The sequence below is a fragment of the Dermacentor silvarum genome, chromosome 7, assembly GCF_013339745.2.
Source record: "Dermacentor silvarum isolate Dsil-2018 chromosome 7, BIME_Dsil_1.4, whole genome shotgun sequence".
Classification (NCBI taxonomy): Eukaryota; Metazoa; Arthropoda; class Arachnida; order Ixodida; family Ixodidae; genus Dermacentor; species Dermacentor silvarum.
The window spans coordinates 186114463-186138675 of record NC_051160.1 but is presented as its reverse complement, the minus strand read 5'-3'; the positions used below and the strand labels follow the sequence as shown (position 1 = coordinate 186138675).

General features: G+C 46.2%; 1 long non-coding RNA gene across 1 annotated transcript in view; it reads right to left on the bottom strand.

Annotated features, from left to right (window-relative positions):
- Positions 1 to 10969: 10969 nt before the first annotated feature.
- Positions 10970 to 24213, bottom strand: part of LOC125946594 (uncharacterized) — a 35933-nt gene continuing 22689 nt past the window's right edge. The window contains exon 3 of the long non-coding RNA XR_007467685.1: positions 10970 to 11100. This is a non-coding gene — a long non-coding RNA (uncharacterized LOC125946594). The remainder of the gene's footprint in view (positions 11101 to 24213) is intronic.

Below are 24213 nucleotides of genomic sequence, written 5' to 3'. Positions count from 1 at the left end.
AATCAACGCCGTGACCGGCTCGAACTTTTGGTCGTAGAAACCCTTATCCTGGGTCCCTGGCGTCGGGACTGCTCTTGATCGGTAGCTGACCACTTCCGAAAACTGATTCGGATGTTAGTTTGGGTCCAGCAATGGTTCTTTGAACACAAGAGATTTCCGTGCGAGAAACATTCTATATCGCCGCAACTATATGCCTGGCGGTCGGAAATGACTAATTGCTATACCTCCTAATATGCGCTCTGACATCTGCGCGTCTTTTTACGCTGATCCCCTAAGCGCTCATGCCGGCGTCATCAAAACTTACACAAGGTTGCGTCGGCGTTATTATTGGCGCGGCATGCACAACTTTGTGCAAAAGTACACTGTCGTCCTTTATGAAACGGTCATGCGAGTGTGGCCTGCGCTCTGCTGCGGCTGCGTACCAAGCCTTCAACCGACAACGAAAGAAAGCACGTCCGCTTTTGGCGTCATCTAGTAGCAAACAAAATAGCAAGTAATGACCGGTGGACAAGCGCTATTATCGCGTTAACCGAGAGACAGAGCTTCTACGTTTCGACCGTGCTCGCACACCACGCTCAATTTGTTGGCAACAGACGACGCGCTGCAAGCATCGCCCGTTGCGCGAGCGGAGAGGAGCGTAATCTAGCAGCACTTGTACACAGGCCATGACTCGTTATTTTGTTTGGGAATAGATGACGTCAAAAGCGGATGTGCTTTCTTTAGCTGTCGGTTGAGGGCGGTGTAAGCAGCCGCCGCAGTGCGCAGGCCTCGCGCTCGCCTGTTCCATTTCACAAAAGACGACGGTGTACATTCAGTCTTGTACTACATGCCAACAAGGCAAGACACCTACAGAGCGTTTCACAGGACTGTTGCAGCCGTTACCATGCCCGGCTCCTCCGTTCGACCGCGTCGGCATCGACCTTTCTGGCCCGCTTTCCATGCAGCGGGTGTGGAAATCGGTGGATTATTGTCGGCGTAGATCACCGTATTCGCTACGCTGAGACTGCCGCTCTGCCGGCAGCGACCGCCCGTGAAGTTGGTTTTTACATCATTCGAAATTTTGTTCTTCGCCATGGTGCTCCCCGATAACTACTGAGTGATTGGGGCCGTGTCTTCTTGTCGGAGGGTGTCCAAGCCCTCCTCGCTGAGTGCAGGATCAGTGACTAAAAATCGACCGCGCACTATCCCCAAACCAACCGTCTGACCGAGTGGTTCAATCGCTCACTTCGCAACATGATTCGGATTATATTTCATCCGACCACTCCAACTGGGACGCCATACTCCCCTTTGTTACGTTCGCATACAACACCGCGACGCAAGCGACTACCGGCTTTCCCCCCTTTTTCCTTGTGTATGGCCGTGAGCTTTCATGCCCTTCGGACACCATAATGCCATACCAACCTGACGCTACATAGTATACACCGCTTTCCGAAGTCACCAAGTGTGCTGAAGATTGCCGTCTGCTGGCACGTGCCCTAATAGCGAGACTTAAGAACGTCAAAAGAAACGACATGACCGTACTCATCAAGCACCCCGCAACTTTGCTCCAGGTTCGCTTGTTTGCCTTTGGATACCAGCCCACATTCCTGGCCTCTCTTCCCACTGCTGGCGCGTTATCACGGTCCGTGCCGTATCATTGATGCCACTTCACCAGTCAACTACATCGTTACCCGACCTGCGTCATCGCGGGCAAGAGACAGTACATGTCAATCGCCTGACACCGTATTACTACCCGCTCATCTTCTCATCGCCGTGAGTTGCCAGGATGGCTACGTTTCGCTCCCGGGGCATTGTAATGTAGCAGAGGCGCTCCTGTGTATGTGCCGACTGAAGAGGAAGACGAAGGACCGTGCTGTGATCGCGAGTGAACCCCGTGCTACGGACAGACCATGCAGTGCATTCTTATACCTGCGTTCCAGCAACGTTGTCAACGACAATAAACCTCGTCGCAGATGCAACATTGTTACGCGCACTATCTCTTGTTGGTTAGTTCTACTGCGGGGTACGCTGATGATGTCCCGATCATTATAGGCCGTTATCGCTCATTAGCGCATATTCCACCAACGTCAAACCATTATGAAACGTGATCAACCGTGCTCCGGCGGCGGCTACGTCTGGCGCGGCTTCGCGGGCCGTAGCTTGAAAGCGGTGCTCGATGCTGACTAAGTCCCGCCTGTTGATTGCTTGGCGCGCTATGTTTTCACCACTTACGTAGCGTTGAAGAGAGATGGGCGGGTCCATATCTTGAAAGCGATCTGCGAAACGGGGAGAGTGCGGCATGTGCTGAGAGCTCTGTGAGAGCTGTGTTCTCGCCGCTTCGTTCGCGTTGAAGCGACAGGCAGCGTCAACGTACAGTCGCCTGGTGTCTCAGTGCGAGTGAGCCTAGCTGAATTTGTTATGATGAGTCTGATTGCTAGTAAGTTCAACTTAAGAAGTCAGATTTGTAGACCGAGTGAGCCGGTTGAGTTGATTTTAAGGAGTCAAAGTCCCAGTGATTCAGGCTATAAACATTTTTTGAAACCTTAGAGATCCTGGTTAAGGAGAAATGTGTTCAAAATGAGTCCGCGAGAGCCCCAAGAAAGACATTACAGTGCCGATACTTTCCAAGCCCTGATAAAATAGCTACCTCTTCGTTGTGGTAGGCTGATTCATGAATTGGTTGTATCTATTTTCAGTGCGTAAGCAGTAAAGAAAGCTCGCAATGGACGAAATGAAAATGGCAATGAGAATACCAATGAAAAGCGGCTGACGGCGTACAAGGCCTGAACTTATTAAGAGGGCAGACATAGCGCCAGCTGCGCAGCGGTCCCTTTAACCATCGAAATAAACTTGTTTACCATACACTATCGCATCTTCGCATCGTCGGGACACCATAAACATTTCCTGCAACAGGTGGTGTCTACTTGGATGTTTTTATAGCCATGTACGATACTTCAGCAGCCACAGCCGCTCGGATGCAACGTGAGTGCCAGCGAAATTAATTTTCTACTTGCGAAGGACGACCCGCATTCCCTGTTGCACGCATGAGGATTATTTTTCTAGCTTGGATGCGTTCAAGCCGAAGCTCACTAATTGTTTGCACAGCTCGTTGGTCCTTAGCTGCGAAACGGGAACTTGCATCTACAGTTCAGAGATCAGTGGCGTCTATCGTACGAATAATAAATTCAGGATGCACTGGCTTCGTGCAAGGATGTCTAACGCAAAAGTTGGATGCATAATGGAGGGCATTTTGGACGGTGCGTTCAACCTTCCAATTATCCAGACCTACGCTACCCTCGATGGTATTGTTAGCAGCTATTGGCGCTTTGAGCAAAATAAATGGCGCTCTATTCTACATCAATTCAGCAGGAAGCCTCACACTCCGGCAACATTGCAATGGGAGAACCGATGCCACCCGATCATCTTGCCCCACGAGAAAGCTTGACGTGCAATTTCGCCGTGAACTGAGAGCGGTTTATTTAGAAGCTGTATTTGCAGATATTCAGGGCACAAATTTATGCAATATGGCCCTAATTTATGCAGCCATCCGGGAGAAGTTCAGAAGGGTGAATCTGCTTCATGTATGTTTCAATTGCAAACAGGATGATAATTTATTATGATAATGATGATGCACCGCCAACCTGATAATGATGATGCACTGGCTGGTGACAGTCAGCTAGCCTGCTTGAGTTCATCAGGTATGCTGTACATGGTTTTATTTCTAGCACTTGCTCAAGACGTCTCTATTTACCTTGTACCACTATCCTTGCTTTTAACAAATCAGGTCGCATCAACACGTTCCCTGATTTTTCCTCCAATACTCTGAACGGTTCTAACTTAACTCTATGGCTGACCAGTTAAGGCATCCGTCCACTTTAAAACCAAGCGCTTCGGGAAGATGTACTTTACGTATGGGCCTCATTTGGTGAATCCCTTGGCATTCCGTTAGGATGTGCTGAGTAGTCTCCGGATTTGTGTTGCAGCATACACATGCGCCATTTGAATGTGAAAATTTGGTCGGGTATGTTGTTGTCCTTAGCCAACCAGCTCGAATATCAAAGAGCAAGACACTTTCCGTCCTGTTATCGTACAGATTTTTCAGCGTAAGCTGTTATGCGCTCATTAGCTCATTACAACAAGCGTTTCGTTTCGCGATGGTGTGCGCCACCGCTGCCGATGGTGACCGTAACAGCTATCGCCGGAAATGCGAAAAAAAGTACCCGGTCCGCACCGGGATCGAACGCAAGCCCGCGGCGTAGGTGTCGGATACATTACCACTGAGCCACGCAAGCGCTTAGTATCGAGCAGCAGAAAATTCCCGATAAACGCGCCGTAGGCAGGCACACAAGCGCAGACGACCGGAGCCTACGCCAGAATGGTGGCGCCACATAGGTAAGGCGCCTGTAAACGCAGCGTGCGCAGGTGCAGACGACGAGGTGCTATTAAGAAGATGCGCGCAATGAACGAGATGCCGAGCTGCCCGAGCCTCCGCCAGTACGGTGGCGCCATCCAGTTATGATACCTGCAAACGCAGCGTGCCCGACATGTAAGTTGCATATAGCAATTGCGTGCTCCATGTAACTGGACCTAGTTCACTCAAGCCGGCTAGGTGACTGTCACCAGCCCGTTTTGAAGATTCCATTCCCAAGGGTCAATGGATGTAAGATGTGCGCCACGTATTCTGGATTAGAGCACTGCACAGGCTCGGGCTTACCCGAAAGCCCAGGCCGGGCCAGGTAGAGCAGTTCTTTCACGGGCTCGGGCCGGGCTCGGGCACGGCGTGTGCTTTTCGGCTTTCTGGTGGTGTGCATGTAACGTGCATCGAGTCACTCTCAGGCGTCTCAACTCTGAAAAACATGTATTTCTCGGTCTCGGGCCGGGTTCGGGCCAGTTTCGAGCCGGGCTCGGGCCGGGCTCGGGTCTAAGGTAAAGGGGTGGCGGGCCGGGCCGGGCGGATAACAGATTATTTCCGGGCCCGGTCCGGGCCCGGGTCTCGTCATAAAAATTTTTATCTGGCTCGGGCGGGCAGCCCAACGTAAAAACGGGCCCGGGCCGGGCCCGGCCTGACAAATCGGCCCATGCAATGCTCTATTCTGGATACATCTTCGGTACTCGTTATGGCGTCTCCACACAAGGTACGAATCGCTGCTGAAGAAGCGAGTCATAGAGCTACGTGCACGGCTACAACCAGGCTTGATCGGGCTCAGCAGACTGCTGTGCAGAGAGCATTAGAAGCATCAGCTCGCCGACGACGCCGGGCGGACAGTTCAGATTGTTCTCGTCAAAAGGAGGCGAAGAGGCTTTGCCGGGAAGAACCTGTTGTGCGTTGTGCCAAAATTGGAGCTACTCTTGAGCCGCTCCAGCAGCTTACGCTGTGACTGTGCTGCGTGTGCCGCGCAGACCTGTGACTTTTTCTTTGTAATTTATTTCTTCCCATTTTTTGTAAATCTTTATGGTGTTTTTTCGTTTGAATTCTTTGCATCCAATTCACTGCCTCAGTTTCTCTCACTGTCTGTCTGATGGCTTCTGGTTGCCTATTTACAGTTTCAATTACCCTGTACTTGTTGCCAGCCTTCTTGCCTTTTTCCTCCACTCTGTGTCCAGGTTTTTCAGGTACAGATAATTCTTCACTTTTGTAGACCTTTAGCCATCCACGTTCCTGAGTCTTCAAAACTAATTTTTCTCTTCGATTCTGTGATTTCAATAGGCGCCCAACGCATGTCACCCTCCACTGCCTCATGTCTGGTTTTACCGTAGGCTCCCAAAGCCAATCGGCCTATCGAAGTTTGGTTAACATGCAACCCCGACAATGTATTCGATTTTAAGCATAGAATGGTATTTGTGAACGTTGGCGCTGGCACCAGTACTTCTTTATCGATTCCACGCTCAAGCTCATAATAATTGTGTCTCCAAAGTGCTCTGTTTTATTACTGATGCATTGCGCTACCCCTTTATTTTCAGATTACCTTGGTGGTTCTTTGAGTAATTCTTTCCTTCGTTTATGTATACGCAGAGGTATCTGTATTGCTTGACAATGGGTATGACTTGCTGTTCAATTGCTCCACGTAATTACTCGTTTCTTCAATAAAAATTGCTGTTCCCGATTTCTCTGTGATAAACTAAATGCTTAGATTTGTCGCGGCGTAGCCTCAGATATCCGTAAGTGTCTGCAAATATCTTATATGGTCCGCTAGTAACACTATATCGTCCGCATACATAAGTCCGGTGACCATCTGTTGCGCCATTTGCCCATTAGACAGGCAGGACAATTTAAACACTAATTCACCGTTTTCAATCGTCTTTATATGCCCTGAACATCAAGCGTGAACAACAATGGATACAGAAAACATTCAGGGCACAAGCGTACCCAGACCTGGCATTCAGCTAGGTCGCTTCAGGGGGGACACGCTTGGTAAAGGAGCATGCGCCATGAATTCTTATCTAAACCCTCGCGAGCACAAAAAAGCGAGGTTTGGGCGACACGCATGATGGCAATCTTCAAGGTGGTGCCCGAAATGCACCTATTGAAGTAGGGACGCCTTCAAGTTGGGGACAAACACACCCTTCCATGCACTGAGGTTTCTCTCGGCCGTTGCACTCTCCGTGGTGTACAGCGTTGTATGCGCGCTCGTTTCACGCTTTTCAATTGTTCGAGTCTCACCTGGCCTGAACAAAAGCATGGTCTATCTAAGACAGTGGCACAAAACGCAAACCTGCTCACACATCGTTATCTTCATTTAACGCAACCTCGTTGACGAACCGATAGTGGCTGATCTTCGAACATGGTCCCACCTCCTGTTGTGTTAGGCACATCTAGCACTACTGCGTCGAGCGCCACTGGCCCTTGCCATCCAACTCGAGCAACCGAAAATTCGTTGCTCGTAGTGCAGCTATTATAACTCTGCAAACACATTTTAGCCTTAGTGCCCTCACAATTCCCCCAACCAGACTTTTACGGCAATCACAACTGCGATGGTCAATGTCACGTCAGGCCAGCTTGCCTTCACTTTTATCCAAACATGGCCTCAACACTAAGCAGAGATAGGCCAGCGCAGCTCACACAGGTCACGCTGTATTATAGACATATTACCCAAATAGCCAATGCAGACTACACGCACCCGGGCCAACATTGCCGATGTCTATGCAGTTTAGTTGTAGTGTGTGCCCCGTATATGCATACATGACAAATAGGCAACACGACACGTCATTATCGCGTTTCGCGTCGTTGTCGTGCAGCCACGTGTGGTGATGGCTCTTCTTTTTCCTATCTGATGATGAAACTAACCAAGATGACGCTGGGTCTCTAACAAGAAAAACGCCGCAAATATTATGAGGTACATAAAATCATAGCCCTTTTCTTAAAGAAAGAAGGCTGAACGCGAAGCTTTCTGCCATGCAGACCAAATCAAAGTCAAAGTTCAAAGCTAACGACCAAGCATTGAACCCAAAATATGCTGAGCGACCCGATGCGATGCATATGTGATTTGACTGCTTGTTTAGGATTGTATTTTTTGAACGTTGAAGTCGAATGAAGATATATTTCGTTAAGTTGCATAGCATTTATTTTAGATCATGTAGCCGTTGATTACACGCATAAACTAACACTTTCGAGGACGACTCTGTACTTGCACAGTTTTGCCTTGGGATCGTTTTGATAGACGGTCAGGGGCTCTGCCGTTGCCGATACACGGCATCGACCTTACGAACACGATCGCGATCGCGTTTACGTTGGCTTACGGCAGCCTCTTCTGGCGTGCGCTGCACCTGCGCCCTACCCATGGTGACGGTCGGGAATGCATTGCGTGGTGCGCGTAATGCAATGCATATGTATACAGTTCGTTTTGGTAGCGTGGCGTTGCAGTCCCCGTTGTTCTTATCGGTACAAGTTCGAATGTAAACTTTAGTGTTATACGATACGTTTGCCGTGCGCCATTGTTCTATTGTGTTATATTAGTGTTATAGCCGTTGTTATGTTATAGTGAGTGCGCATGTGCGTACATATTGCCATTGTGTAAGTTGGCTTTCCTGCAGTGCGTTTTGGGCGATCATGGGCGAATAAGTGAGACATAGAAAGCTTCGCTTTAAAAGAAGTATGCTAGTACATAGTACTGGGCCTTAGTAGAAAATATTGCACGCACTTTGTGCTAGTGGGCTTGCCTTATTCGTACCAATAGTTGCGCAGCGCACAATGCGCATTCCATTAGAAGGGAAAACGCTAGAGAGCGAGAGGTCGAAAGAAGACTTTACCATGTGTCACACATTGGCTGTTATTAAGCGCACTCTTTTCAAGCACCTACATTGTCCACTCAGCACACGTGAAGATTCGCTAGTATTGTACAAAAATGTCAAGCCGCGCGCAAGAAATGATGTTTCTTAACGTCAAATAAGTGGTTTTGCTTATTACACTACTCTTATATTCCTCATTAATGAAGAAAACAAGCATTAGAGTTACCCGACGCCGAATTCTAGACAGAAAACTTTACAGAGTGATTTACAAAAACGAAAGTAACCGTCGGTTGCCGCTTATATATGGGCCTCAACTAATACCTGCTTATAGGTGAATTACAAAATCTTGAGATATCTGCGCCACAGACATTGCATGCTCCAGGCGCGGCCACCACCGAGGACGTCGTTGTAGACATAAAACTGGCTTAAGGTCTGTGTTGAAAAGAAGAAAAAAGACTGTATGGCAACCCACGCAGTCAATATAATACGGCATGCGTCTTTAGACTAATCAACGAAAAAAGAACTTTCGAATCAAGACCTTTCTTTGCAGGGATGTGTATTGACTTTGAAATGTTCGTTTGATAAGAAGACGGAGGTTATTGTTCCGTTACAAAACGAAAGCAATATTCGCATGAAATCTTTTTACCTACAGTAGGGACAAAAATATATGATGTTCTGCCGTTTGTTTCCTTTCAGGTGAACTGCTCAGATTATTGGTGCTGCGTTACGCCAGATCACCTGCCTAGGACGACAGTCTCTTAACCACACACTGCAATCAACGTTTTAATCGCACCGCGCAGCCCATTCACCGTGTACATAAATTACATATTACAAAAACGCATCGTCAGCAAACCGTAATGTCAACAATTACTGAAAAGAAGTGCGCGCTGGTGAAATAAATTATAAGTATAAGCGGGGAAAATCATCAAGCGAAATATTTGGCATGCTATATATATATATATATATATCACAGGTTAATTTTATAAGAAGGGATCAAATAACGTGGGAAAAGAAACCAAACGCACGTGTATTCTCTCACACAAAAACTCAGAAAGGGGCAGAAGTCAGCACTGCGAAATGAACAAAGTGAAAAGTTGAACTTTATGGCACGGTCAATTGCCAAACTGTTATTCTTTTCTGTGGTGCACCCAAGTGGATAGAGTTGTATAACATATGTGTGAATACGATATACATGGTGTGAATAAAGTACGATGCTTGTATGCGTTCAAGAGGCTATCACCCTAAGCTATAGCGATCTGGTATAACGTAGCACCGGCATTCTGAGCAGTTTCACTCGTACGATCTAAATGCACAATCTTACGTCTTTTTCATCGCTGCTGTTTATATGCATTCTAATCTAAACGCATCGATGCACTAGCGCGCAAAATACAGCAAAAGTGAATAATTCCAAAAAGAATAGAAATTAACGAAGGGAGTTTTGTTACCGGAGCTGCTTGGGGGGGGGGGGGGGGATATCGAGCTATATGTGTCATTCTGTGTTGTTCACGACAAATGGCAAGCGCAAGGACGGCGGTTTTAATTCAAAGATAGACACACCTAAATAGTGGTGAAACTGTTAAAGTAGGCAAGTTTGCTTGCCTTTTGGCTTTCCTACTTCATCAAAGGAGCGATCTTCTGAAAAACCTAAAACCACTCTTTACACTGTCCCATTTCTTCTGTCTTAGTTGACCGAACATTTGTCTACACATGTTTATAGTGGTTCCGTGTATTCAACGAAGTTCTATATTTTTGCGGAGAATTCTCATTGATTTTTTCAGCTTGAAAATTATACGTGTAGGGTCCTCGACGAGATACATGTGTATAGAGTTAATACAGCCGCTTGAAAAGTAATGCATGATAAATACCGGTCACAGTCCGAAGCGTCCAATCCTTCTCAGCGTGGCTGTTTTAACGTGATATGTATCATATGGGACATTATATGAGCGCTGGCAGCTTTTCACAGGCTCTCCGCTCCGCCGGTGCCAGCGCGACAACTTCTCAGCTACCAGCACCGTCCTGTAGAGAGAGAGGGACACTTCGGCTTCTTCGTTGTCTATGATGTCAACGGCTTTCTGGAACACCTGTATCGAAAGTCCCGCAACTGTTACCTTGGAAGCCTCGGCTTTCCCGTGGAACACCTTTCCGATAGCAGCTATTAGTGTACGCATGATCCACTCTTTGCGGATTATACAACTTCTATCTCACTGTCACACGTGCTTATTTATCATCGACGCCCCCGTTTGTTTGACCAAATCGCGATCACTCTAAGATATTCATAAATGTATACCACCAGAGTGCTCCTATTTGAGCACCTACGGCCAGCCACTTTTTCGTCTACCGACTTTTCTTGCAAGCGACCTCTTTGTCTTCTGTAAAGGACAACTTGCTCTAACGAAACCAACCTTGCGACCTTATTGGTCCACATAATATTGTAAAATAAAAGAGGCTTTACCGTTATAACATTCGCAAGATATATCTCTTGAGATTGCGATCAATGGAAAAATAATAAATAGTACTCACTGTCATGGACCTCACGATATATCGAACCATCTGAGCCGAAATTCCAAAAGTAGACCCAATATAGTCTGCAAATGAAAGAAAAGTGAAATACCATCTAACATACCACAAAAACTCATATAATTTACGTACTGACAAATAATATTGCGACGAACAACAAACGAAAAAGAAACACGACACGAGGGCTCTTCTTCAGGATAGAATGTCAACTCGTGCAAGATGCAGTACTTCTATCACTTACGTTTTCCCTTCCCAGAGCTCTAAGTGGTTGAGCATGACGCCAGAGTCATTAGCGCATTGCAGTTCTTGCCGTTTACAACTCGAGCAGAGAAAATTAGATGTTCTGGACGTCCATAAAAGATTATGTTCTTTCCAAAACTGCAAAAATATTAGAAAACCATGATTTATTCGTCAGTTTACTGTCATAAAGCAATTTTTTGTCAAAATATCTAACATAATTGATGGTGCATCCGCATGGTCATATTTGCTATTTTGTCGCTAGTGTAGGAAATCTAACACAGGCCAGAATAAATTCTGCTTAGGCATTCACCATTTCGTAACACTTTACTCAGGAGTATAGTCTGCAGCAGTAAATCTAGTATGTAATACGCATACGTACTGTACCTATAAGTAATCACACTTCAATTTCTTTCGAAACATATATAATTATGCCCGTGTACTTATGGTTTGACGTCATCTGCGTAAACAATGAACAAGCCATGGTTGTGGTCTTTCTAAAAAAAAGAGCGTAACATTCAAGTCTGATATTTTGAGACAACACTGTAGAGAGTTTTATAGCGAAGTTCTATAGCTCTACCTCTCAATGGGTCTGTCGTCTTAGTGGGAAAACACTTGGGAGGCGCGCGCCGCCTGCGCCGCTGGGTTCCTTCAAGCACCAGCAGATGGCGCTAGACTCTATCAAGTAAAAAACAACGCCAGAATATGCAAAGGACCAAAGGACGAGTAACGAGACAGACACAGGGCACACTAACAACTGAAGGTTTATTCACAAAAAGCGCAGAATATGTAACCCGGCTCAACATGAATTAACATAAAAAACAAAACGGAAACTGTCACTTGCAGCACATGGCCAAGCCTACTGCGCGCGAAATGAGGTTCTTGTAAGGAATGTTACATCCTTATCCGATAGTATGACGGAGGGCATGCTAACACAAGACTCATCCAGCTTTTTATTTCCTGGGCTTCAACAATCTCCCTTGTTAGTCTCTCTGCTGATTTGAACATGATGCTAGTATTTTCCATTAATGCAGCGTAGCTGCAGTCCCTACAATGAATACCTGAATGTCCTGATATGACAGTTTCCTTTTTGTGTTTTTTTTTGTGTTTATTCATGTTCAGCCAGTATACATATTCTGCGCTTTTTGTGAATAAACCTTCAGTTGTTAGTGCGCCCTGTGTCTGTCTCGTTACTCGTCCTTTGGTCCTTTGCATATTCTGGCGCTGTTTTTCACTTGACGATGAAGAACCAACTAGCCCACAAATACGTCCTTACCTGCTAGACTGTACTTGCAGTGGATATTGAGGGGAAAAAAGCATACAAAAATGACACAGCTGTAGCAAACCTAAATAAGTCAAGCAGGCTAGGTGACTGTTTGTCCAGACCCCTTGGGGGATGCCATTAAATCAGCATCATAAGTAAGCAGGGAAATTTGGACGCTACCTAAAGCAATAAATTTTACAGCCATTAACAACTTAGAAGTGCTGCTCGGCACACTTCTTGGTTGATGTCAATGACTGTAAACGCGCCGCGAAGGAGCTTTTGTGCGTGACGGGATACATCTTAGCGACAGTATGCCAACACCGGCTGCACGTCGATTCGTGGCGCGAGCTGTAGCTTTTCTAGGGGGGCCCCGGGCATTCAGGAAGCAATATTAGGTATTTAATGTAGCGAAACACCAGTAAAGGGCAGAATTTGATCACACGGAGTTAGGAAAATACGCTCAAAGGATAAGAATAAAAGTGGTGAAAATTGTTACATAAAAATTAACTGCAGCCGATTTCAGTCTCTTTTAAATTCAAATCCGGCGCTAACGCAGCTCCGCTAGCGTGAAACCTGGGGAAGTGCGAAGCAGTCATGCACGGTGCTGCAGTACCGCTGCGCTAATTGAATCGTAAACTTCCAAATAATGCAGTTCCACTCAACGTGAACGCCGGGGAAGTGCGGATCAGTGATTCGCCGCTGTTTTCCTCGTGTTTGTCTTTTGTTTATTCTGTGTTTATTTTGTGTTTGGCAATCCAACATCAATTTTGACATCTGTGCTAAGGCACATCTAATGAGAAACTACCACGCACATGAAGCTAAAGCCATTGCTGATGACACAGGCGTATTTAACGAATTTCTGGTAATGGATGCACTTAATGCTTGATTATTCGTATCTTTTAAAATATTCTGAATCGAACCAGCTTTGATCAACTCTGCACTTGTTTTGAACCTGTTTTGACTACTTGTTTTTCAGCGTGAGCACGCGTTGAGACGCCAACAGCCCGGGCCCCTAAAGTGCTCCGCAAGTAATATGCAAGGTGGTCGCAAGCAGGAACAAAATAGAGCAAGCTTAAGAATCACCTTTACGAGTCAAACGCTATATTATTGCAAGATCTCTGACTGCTTCTCACGCTTTCCGGAAACTCTAGCTTAGATAACCTTAATGTTTAGCGGGAAAAGCTGGCAGCAAACGCTATGCAGGAAGGCAAGCTCTCCGGTAGAAACGCGGCCTCTTTGATGCGCCGATCCATGCGCCGATAAAAAAAATTACGTCATATACAGGTTTTTATTATTGTTTCGCACTTTTATTGCTTCACTCTGAGAAGATTTACCATGAGCTCAAGAAATCGGGCCAGGTGATATTAGTGGTAGATATGAACGCGCACTTGGATGATTTAGGGGGATATACTGATTACAACCGTGGTTTAGTGCTGGATCTGTGCGGTGAAAAGACTGTATAACCGGGAAAATAAGTTTCATGGACAGGTAACGCGGCAGTATAGAAATGGGCAGTCAAGTATCTATTACGCCTTAGTCTCATACTTGTTCTACGAACGACTAGACGAAATAATACATGTCTGGGTAGCTATCGTAAACGTTAAGCCTTATAGCTTAATATTTATTAATGATTTATTTATTTATTTTACCCTCAGGGTTTGCACATTACAGAGGGGCCGGGCATATTACAGACCAAAATTTAAAAAAAAATATTGATACAAGTATATAAAGAGCATAACCAGTCGACAAATTAATACAAAAAATGAACAGCTCCAACTAAGATAAAGCAGGGTAATTTCAAAATATAAAACTAAAAACAACAACACGGTGAGACAAAAGAACAAGTTGAATACAAATAATTAGGCAATGTTAAGCTTGTTATTCAAAAAAGTCTTAAAGCGCTATGTATACTTGATAGCAGTAACTACTTCTGGCAGCTGATTCTATTCGGAGGTGGTTCGACGAAAAAATGCATGTGGATAGGCAACGGTTCCCCAACAAAGAACATCAACTTTTTAGACGTGGCCAATTCTCGAGGAAATGAAAGGAGGGGATTCTAGCATCATGTAAGAGCGCTTGGAGCGCCAACTAAAAGTTTGCATACGGTTATAAGGACTGAAGACGGTAACATCTTCGATGGAGACGATGAGCTGCTGTACATCACAGATGCTGTTCAGGCTAAGTTCCGCACAAATGAAAGCCATATGTAACACCCAAACAGATCCTGCATCAACAGAGAAGCGTCCGACACCAAAATTCCCCATAGAAAACTTTTACTGGAAAAATTCAGAAGAAAACTTGGATGACACTTAACTTCGCCTGTATGAGTGTAACCCGATAGCATTAAAAGATTCCTGGCTGCTTGTCACGCTTACCTGCAACTGCAGGTTATGTAACCGTAATGTTTATTTGTAAACGCTGCCGGCAAATACTGTCCACGAAGGCGAGCTTTGTGGGGTTTTTTTTTGCCCCCCCCCCCCCCCCCCCCAGCCCGCACGGCGGGATATTCCACTGCCTCGGATGTACGGAGGCCAGCGCCATCTGGATTGTATTCTAAGAAACCGAGCGGGGCGCGCCACTCCCACTAAGACAGACCTCACACGGCACCTGGAAGAGGCGCTTGTGTATGAGTTTCCGCGTAACAGCAATATGTTTTCTCGTGTATTCAAATTACAATCCGGCGCTATCATATCGGTTGGTTGTGTGTAAGTCGGGCTTTACAAATTTTGTGATGCATTTTCTTTGATAAATTCAATTAGTTCAGCAACGCCTATGCGTCACGCGTTGATCGCGAAGATGAGCGTTGTGATAGCAAGTTTTATGAAAGATAGCCAGCCGGGATATTTTAGGCCGAATTGTAAGTTCTGGAATGTCAAGTGGTGACTTAATCATAGTAAAACTGGCTGTGCGGTCATAAGAGTGTTTTAGCTGAGCGCTTGCTGTCCGCTCCGCTCATACCGGCATATGCTAGCAAATGCCACACAACCACTTAGTGGGAACGCTATTGCGCCTGCGCACAACGCTTATACCGGCAGCGGAACGAAGACCGCATCCCTCGCTCCGCTACAAAGCCGACTGAACGGAGCGTGACAGCGTGTTCACCTGGCCTCTTCGTCGTTTTGCAGCCGAGTTGATAGCGCGTCGCTCGCGTCTCGGCAAGACGCGCTTATCAAATACGAAATCTACGAAGTTACCTGCCGTATCTCAGAGCATGAAATCTGAGCGCAGCGGAGCGTAAGCGGCGCTCTGCTAAAACTGTCTATAATTGAATAAAATGAAGCGAACGGAACGATTCTGCACTCTTTCAAGTTCGTTTATCAGTGTAGAACAACCGGGATCCTGGAGAGATGAAGCGTAGGTAGGTGAGGCACGAATGTTAGTAGTGTAGAGAATCTTTTTAAGTGAGGGGGGTACCATATAAAAGTTTTTTAAAAGCGCCCAATCATCGGTTAGCTTTGGTGATGATGTACCTCACATGATGGTTCCATGATAGTTTACTAGAAATATGAAGACCGAGATATTTTTAAGATAAAATAGACTCAAGAGAAGTATTATCAAGATGGTAGTGTGGAGATGCTAATGAGGTGCGAGATACGTGCATTGATTTGCATTTTGAAATGTTTAATTCCATGATCCACGTTTGACACCAGGCAAGTATGGTATTTAAATTGGTCAACATTGTAAGGCAACATCGTCTTCGTTAGTTATTTTCAGGTAAACTGCACAGTCATCCGCAAATATACAACCCTTTGCTGAAAGTAGCTAGTATCTGGTAGGTCACTCATGAAAATTAAAAAGAACAACGGGTCCCAAAACCTGGGGAACACCCGATAGCACTGGCAATGTTAAGCTAACTGGGGGATGGGCGTCTTGCGCTTGAGTTTGAGGTATAGTAGCGGCGCCTGGAGGTGGCGAGAAAAGTTATATCTGGATAGTACCAGCTTGGGTAGTATTGAGCTCTGGCTGTGGCGAAGCACGTTTCTAGCCCGAGTTTTACGTCGATTTGTACTTCTTTCTGCCTTGTTGCCAGTGCGAAAAGGCTCGTCACTTCTCAGAGACCACGCTGCGAGCGTGCCGCAGCCTAGTCTAACGAAAACGGACTCTCTGTGTGCCATGAGACGTAATGCTGGAAGCAGAAGGAATCGGGAACGCCGATCCGGAGAGACCTAGCTCAGCCTCGAAAAAGCGCCACCGTCGTTACACTGCTGCATCGTGAGCTGCCACAAGCAAGAAGGCCTGAATCCCAACATCAGATTTTACCGTTTTCGTTCAAGGCCTCACGAAGCGGAGCGCCGGGCGCGCTGGATAACTTCGCTACCCCACTACGAGCGGCACAGGTTTGAGAGTAAAATGTGCTCATCCTTGACCTCAAGCCAGCACATTGAGAGAGCACAGTAAGGCAGTATTGATTACAGCACATCGATGTTCGAACGTTGTCATTAAAAGTTACATCAAGCGAGCAGCGCACGAGCCCGCGCTGCTGCGCGATTCGCACGTACGTAACTGTGAGCTCATATGCATTGCATCAGTTATTTATCAGTTGCTAAAGGGACAGATGGCCGTCACTACTGCGCAGACATAACTACTTGTCTAGCGGCATGCAGTCAACAAAGATTGCAGGAGGCCCGCCGTTTCGCGGCATGCTGAAAGACCGCTGCCTTCACGGCACGTACGATCGTGCGCTCGAGCAGTTCGTACATCGAGGCATGGTGAAAGACCGCTGACATCGCGGCGCGTACCGTCGTGCGCTCGAATGTTCCGTACACATGATGTGTGCTTATCGCTGCTGTGCATTCATTTATAGCAAGCATTTCCTAGCGTTTATGCGCCTGAATCTAGCAGCGTGAAAACCCTATCTGAAGTTCAACGTCGTGTGCGAGTCGCTTCAGTTGCCATTGACACCACGCTAAAACTTGCCCGCTTATTTCTTGAACGGCGTACAAGTATTCGGCGTTGCATACTTTCTTGCCTTTACGTAGCGTGCCACCCATGAAAAAATCTTCGACGCCCAAAATTCGCTGCAAGCCGTGGTGCAACACAACCGAAAGCGGCGAGTCCATGTTGTAAACGTGCTTTCCGAAGCAGACGACCGAGCTTGGTACTACCCAGTTCAGGACAGAGGGCGCTCTTTAGCACCATTTTCGCAGCGCCGCCTGGGCAAAGCAAGAGCCCCATTCATCAGTATTTGCAGAAACAAACTGCGTACGGTTAGAAAGGAAAGCTCGAATCCAGTTTAAAATTAGGATCTAGATTTAATTGGCCGAGCTCAAAAAGTAGTAAATGATGACTCATCTTGTCAAACGCTTGAGAGTCATCTAAAAAAATACAGTCTATTTTGAATCCAGAATCAAGTAAATGATGCAGGTCGTTAGTAAAGACCAGAAGCTGTGGGTCACTTAGAAAATTGTTATGGAAACCATAATGTGAGTGTGTAAAAAAAAACTGGTTCGACTCAAGAAAATTAACAAGATGACAGAAAATAATGTGTTCTAAAACTTTACATGGATCAGATGTGATCAAAATTGGACGGAAATTTGATGGATTTTGTGTTACCCCAGACTGGTGAACTGGCACATCTTTCCCTATCAGCCAGTCTTCCGGAAGGCTACAAAGCTGCAGGGACTGTGAAAAATGCACGCTAAAACGATAGTTTTATATAGTGTTTTTAAAGAATTTGGTGATGAAGAAATGTCAGGGGTTGTTGTGCATTGCTACTTAATGGGTGAGGAAAAACCTTTACAAATGCGTCATTTAAGACAGACGCGATTTCTACGTCAGGCACGGAATGTCCATTCGTTGTTAGTAAAGCTACTGTGCTACGCTCATTGCCCCACACGGCACTCAAAAATTGTCTAGAAATATTTTTAGCATCGATGGACGGGTGCGAATGAAAAAGAAAGATTTAGATCGTTTCATTTCCGGTAAGTTTGCTGGCAGATTCATAGGCTGACCAATGCCTATCCAACCAATATTGGATAGCAGCGCGATAGAGCCTTTTTTTACGGTTAGAAAGACGGCTTATGTATCTATTGTACCACAAGGCGCTCGTATAAAAAAAGCTTTCTTGATAGGAATGTATTTAAACGTTAGTTCTGAAATTTTACTTTTTAAATAAGTACCAGTGGCTTTGTACAGATCGTTCAAGGTAATCGGACAAGAAGTAATCTAAAAAGGTGAACAATTCAGTGTTAATCGCGTCGAAATCCGCTTTTTTTTGTAGGCACGTATTGTTTTGAGATGCTTACGTGCGCGTAAGAATGGCAATGAAGTCTTTGCTTGAATAATTTATGATCATTGATACCAGGCGTATTAGGACACACTACATCCAATTTCCGGTGATGATTTCTAAACAAGGTCATGAATTAAGATGTATTACTTGAAACACGTGTAGGAAATTGAACAAGCTGTGTCAAACCTAAATCAGAACAGATGTGAAGGAAATGGTTCGCTTCAGCTGAATTAGGCGATCAATATCAATACGAATTTGACCATACAGTGTTAGGAAAATTTAAATCACCTAAAAGAATGACTGGCGCTCCGGGAAACAAAAGGCAATCATGAAGGTCGTCACAAAATTTGGAACCCACAGAAGGAGGGCATTAGCATACGTCAGTCACAATTCTTTTGTACTTATAGGGTAGATACTAATGCAAAACACGAACCAATAGCATCTCATAATTTCTAGAAATGTATGAAAAGCAATTAACAGATATTGAAAAAACATAGAGAAGAAAATGGAGGTGTTTCCTACAACAGTCTGTGAACATAAGGAACTGATACACGTTATGCAGCAAGAGATCTAAGACAAGAAGGGAAAAAGCTGCTAGAATGAAATAAGGAAGCCACGTAAGTTGTGGAATAAGCAATAAATGTGAGCTATAGATGGGCGTAAGCTGGCGACCAGGGATTATCAAGAAACCAGAAAGATGGGTTGACACGAAGAAGAGGGGCTCATTTTTTGGAAGAAATACCCATAACTAAAAAGGTGGCGAGTGAGCTAGTGCAAGAGAAAATGAAATACATAAGAGAACGTCGGGTGTATCACAACATTTTCAAAGAGACAAAGGCACGCCAAAAATATTCTGGCATCATGTAAGAGCGCTTGGAGCGCCAACTAAAAGTTTGCATACGGTTATAAGGACTGAAGACGGTAACATCTTCGATGGAGACGATGAGCTGCTGTACATCACAGATGCTGTTCAGGCTAAGTTCCGCACAAATGAAAGCCATATGTAACACCCAAACAGATCCTGCATCAACAGAGAAGCGTCCGACACCAAAATTCCCCATAGAAAACTTTACTGGAAAAATTCAGAAGAAAACTTGGATGACACTTAACTTCGCCTGTATGAGTGTAACCCGATAGCATTAAAAGATTCCTGGCTGCTTGTCACGCTTACCTGCAACTGCAGGTTATGTAACCGTAATGTTTATTTGTAAACGCTGCCGGCAAATACTGTCCACGAAGGCGAGCTTTGTGGGTTTGTTTTGCCCCCCCCCCCCAGCCCGCACGGCGGGATATTCCCCTGCCTCGGATGTACGGAGGCCAGCGCCATCTGGATTGTATTCTAAGAAACCGAGCGGGGCGCGCCACTCCCACTAAGACAGACCTCACACGGCACCTGGAAGAGGCGCTTGTGTATGAGTTTCCGCGTAACAGCAATATGTTTTTCGTGTATTCAAATTACAATCCGGCGCTATCATATCGGTTGGTTGTGTGTAAGTCGGGCTTTACAAATTTTGTGATGCATTTTCTTGATAAATTCAATTAGTTCAGCAACGCCTATGCGTCACGCGTAGGTCCTGCGTGATCCTGGGTGCATGGTTCAGGATCATTATTCTCCAACGAACCACGCCGCGGACACCGACACCGGATTTTCTGCGACATGGTGCCAATGCTGTCGCGTTAAAATTTTCCTAATAACACCACCGCAGGACCTCATGAAATCACAATACCGCTAACCAAAAACGTCGGGCCAAAGAGTAAGACACTGATGAATATAATGCGCCATTGAACAAGTGATTAAAACGAAGAAAATTCCACTTGGAAGTCGTGAAGCAAGATGAACCTCATCTACAAGAGCTAAGTTGATAAGGATAGGACGAGCTTGTCCAGGCCGGTTATGGTAACGTCGGTGCTGTCTGGAATGACAATACAAGCCATAAAATAGAAGTGTCGAAATTGGCGGAAACTGATGTACTGGGGGAACTGCGAATGGGTTCACACGAGGCAGACGCTTAGCATATTTTTTTTCTAAGTCAGTGCATAGGGATTTCAGTAGCTCATGGTATAGCTTGATGGATAGCATTTGTAGAAATAAGGCAGCCTACAACAACGTAGAGAGGAAGTTGTTTGGGATATTTTCAAGCACGAAGACATCGAATATGATTTCGTGGAGATGCCGAGGGAGATATATAGCCACAGCCAAATAAAAACTGTATGGGAATGCTGAATTTGTAATAAACTGGTAGTGATCACTAAGAACTGAAGCAAGGATGCCTTCTGTGTTCATTTCTGTTCCCGCTTTATGTTAATGGCATAGAAAGACAACTGGAAAACAGTCAATTATGATTTATTTATCGTACACGCGTAACGGACAAATGGTGCAACAGAAATCGCCCCACTAATGCATGCAGGCGAAATACTTCTACTAGCGGGCAATACAATAGATATACAGACACTGGCAATATGTATGGCAACGCAATGACAAATCTAAGCCTTAAATTTAGCACAGAGAAATCGCTTCACTTGCGACGGACACCGCGCTAAAACTTCGCCGCTCTTTCTTGAACGGCTTACAGGTAAGCGGCATTGCGTAATTTCTTGCCTTTACGCAGCGTGCCACCCATTGAAAATATTCGGGGCCCGATATTCGCTGCAGGCCGTAGTACAACACATCCGAAAGTGGAGGGTCCATATTGTAAACGTTCCTTCCGAAGCAGAAGACCGACCTCGGTACTACGCAGTTCAGGACAGAGGGCGCTCTTTAGCACCAATTTTCGCAGCGCCCCCTCCCCCCCCCCCCCCCCCCCTGGGCAAAGCAGGAGCCCTATAGTCAAGCTACAACTCTTACGATGAATTAGGTGTAAAGGGCTCTATTAGAGCTCGGAGCAGCGCAGCGTTGACAGTCAAAACGAGACACGGTGTTCACACACGAGCGCCGTTGCTGAGCAAAAGCGCTGGACCCACTAGTGTCTGGGCCCACTAGAGCTGCACCCACTAGCGTCTCTCTTCCCTACAATTACCCCGGGAGTGATAAGGGAGCCGTCCGGTGACCTAACAGCTCGTTGGGATGACAGGATTGTCGTGTGGCTTGAGGCGGTCGACGAGGACAATGTCTCGTCCACGACGGCGCTGGTCCGAAGACGGTTCAACTGGTTCGATGACATAATTCACGGGAGATGTGCGTTTGACGACGCAGTCAGGGCCTCCATACTTAGGGAGTATTTCGATGAGAGGCCAGGGTGGTGAACGGGACAGATAGCCACACAAGCCTGCCAGGAAGCAAGGTGACCGCGGAAGTGGAATCGCCGCGAGTGCTCTTCTGGCGTTCTTGGTCGTTGGAAGTAAAGGCACGTGCGAGGTCACGGCATTCTTCAGCATGCCTTGCTGTAGCAGAAATAGGCGAGCCCTCGGCCGGTAAGGTAAAATTGTGTCGATGGTATGCGACGGATGGCGACCATACAGCAAGAAATAGGGCGAAAAGCCAGTGGTGCTCTGAGAAGCGGTGTTGTACGCGTAGGTGACGAAGAGCAGAATGGCGTCCCAGTTCGTGTGGTCGGAGGCGACGTACATTGAAAGCATGTCGCCGAGCGTGCGGTTGAAGCGTTCTGTGAGGCATTGGTTTGGGGGTGACACGCCGTAGTTTCGTGATGAATAACGTGGCACTCTTTAAGAATGGCTACAACCACTTCCGACAGGGAGACAGGTCCGCGATCACTGAGCAATTCCTGGGGTGGACCTTGCCGCAGGATGAATCGGCGAAGCAGGAATGAGGCAAAATCGCGCGCTGTAGCTGCTGGAGAGCGGCGGTTTCGGCGTATCGTGCGAGGTGATCTACTGCTACAATGGCCCAGCGTTTACCAGCCGACGTCAAGGAAAGTGGCCCACACAAATCAATTCCACGCGCCCGAACGGCCGGGTAGGGCAGAGTAGAGGCTACAGACCAGCTGGTGAGAGCTGGGGTGAAGATTTCCGGCGCTGGCAGTCGAGGCATGAGCGAACGAACTTTTCAACGTAGTTGTACATTCTCGCCAGTAGTAGCGTTGTCGGAGGCGCTGGTAGGTTTTGAAAACTCCGCAGTGTGCGTACTGTGGATCGGCGTGAAACGATGCACAGATTTCTGAGGCAGACTGCGAGGAATTATTAACAAGCACTGGCGGCCGTCTGCGGTGTAACTGCGTCGGTGAAGCAGGTTGTCCGCGAACCGCGAACTGGAGAGCCTGACTACGCAACGTGCGAGTGGTTGACTGCGGTGATGGGTGAGCAAGCAAGTCTATAATCGAGGCAATCCACGGGTCCTTGTGCTGGCATGGTCGACGGTACGGTTCGGGATCTAAATTCCAGGTTGCAGGTTTCGAGGGGGCAGTACGCTCCACCAATTGTAGAGGGCTTTATTAGAGTTCGGAGCAGCGCAGCGGCGACAGTCCAAAACGAGACACGGCTTTCACGCACGAGCACCGTTGCCGAGCAACCGCGCTGGACCCACTAGCGTCTCTCTTCGCTACATAGGTAACATAATCCCAAGCCGTCATTGCGCGTCTATGCTTAACATCGCTTTCACCCATACATTTCGCCCCACTCTGGCAGCTGTCCACCATTCATTGCACCTAGCTTCTTTCCAACGGAACCGATTTTACTCGACTCATCTGGTATCCGCTTCATTATTAACAATCTGAAAGATCCTCTTCGTGCGGTATTGATAGCATTACGTCCAAATTCTTGCAGCGTACTACCGAATATAGTTCCATTATAATAAACCTTATTTTTACAATATCACTGAGTAATAGCTCCTTACCCAGAGACTAGAAAAAAGGGAAGATGGTTCCACTTCATTAGGCCGGCGACACCCTAAGCCATACAATTACAGACCTATTTCCTTGACCTCAGTACATGTCAAATATTTGAACACATGATTTTACTCCATCTCGTAAACTCTTTGGAATCAAAAGGTTTTTGCATAACAGGTCACATGGGCTCCATCAGTCCTTCTCATGCGAAACGCAGTTATCATTTTATAGCGATATCCATACTTTCTAGACGCTGGCTTTACATTAGACTTTATATCTTTAGATTTCGCAAAGGCCTTCGACAGAGTGAACTACCGCTTACACCTCCTAGTGCGCGGCCAGCGAAACATTGATCGCCTGGTCTTCAACTGGATTCGAGTTTCTTTCTAAGTGTACACAGTATGTGAGCATTACTGATATGATTCTCCTGATGTTCTGATCGGTTCACGTGTATCTCAATGCTCTCTTTTAGCAACTTACTTGTTTTAATTTATACCAATGATCTTCCTAACCAAATCGCAAGTTCCATTTGTCTATTTGCGGATGACTGTGTATATACCGCAAGATTGAAAGCAGTAACGATAATTTAACACTCCAGCATGATATCAATTAACAATAACACTACTGCATAGTGCACGCTTTGGCCTATTGGAACTAAAACTTCTACACGCAAAACGATGATAATTTCCCCTAACCCGTCAGCTTACCCCTCCTACTTACTTAATCATGCTCCTGTTGACCGAGTAGTCCTTTACAAATATCTCGGCGTGCATATTACCAGCAATCTTTCATGGGAACGACACAAGACGAATAGCACGTCGAAAGCTAACCGCATGCTTGCCAATCTCAGACGTAACATTTCTTTAGCCCCAGCGAAACTAAAACACCTATACGTCACTTATGTCAGACCTAACCTCGATATAAAAATGCTAGATATGGGACCTCGTGGCCATGCTACTCTAATAAACATCCTTGAAAGT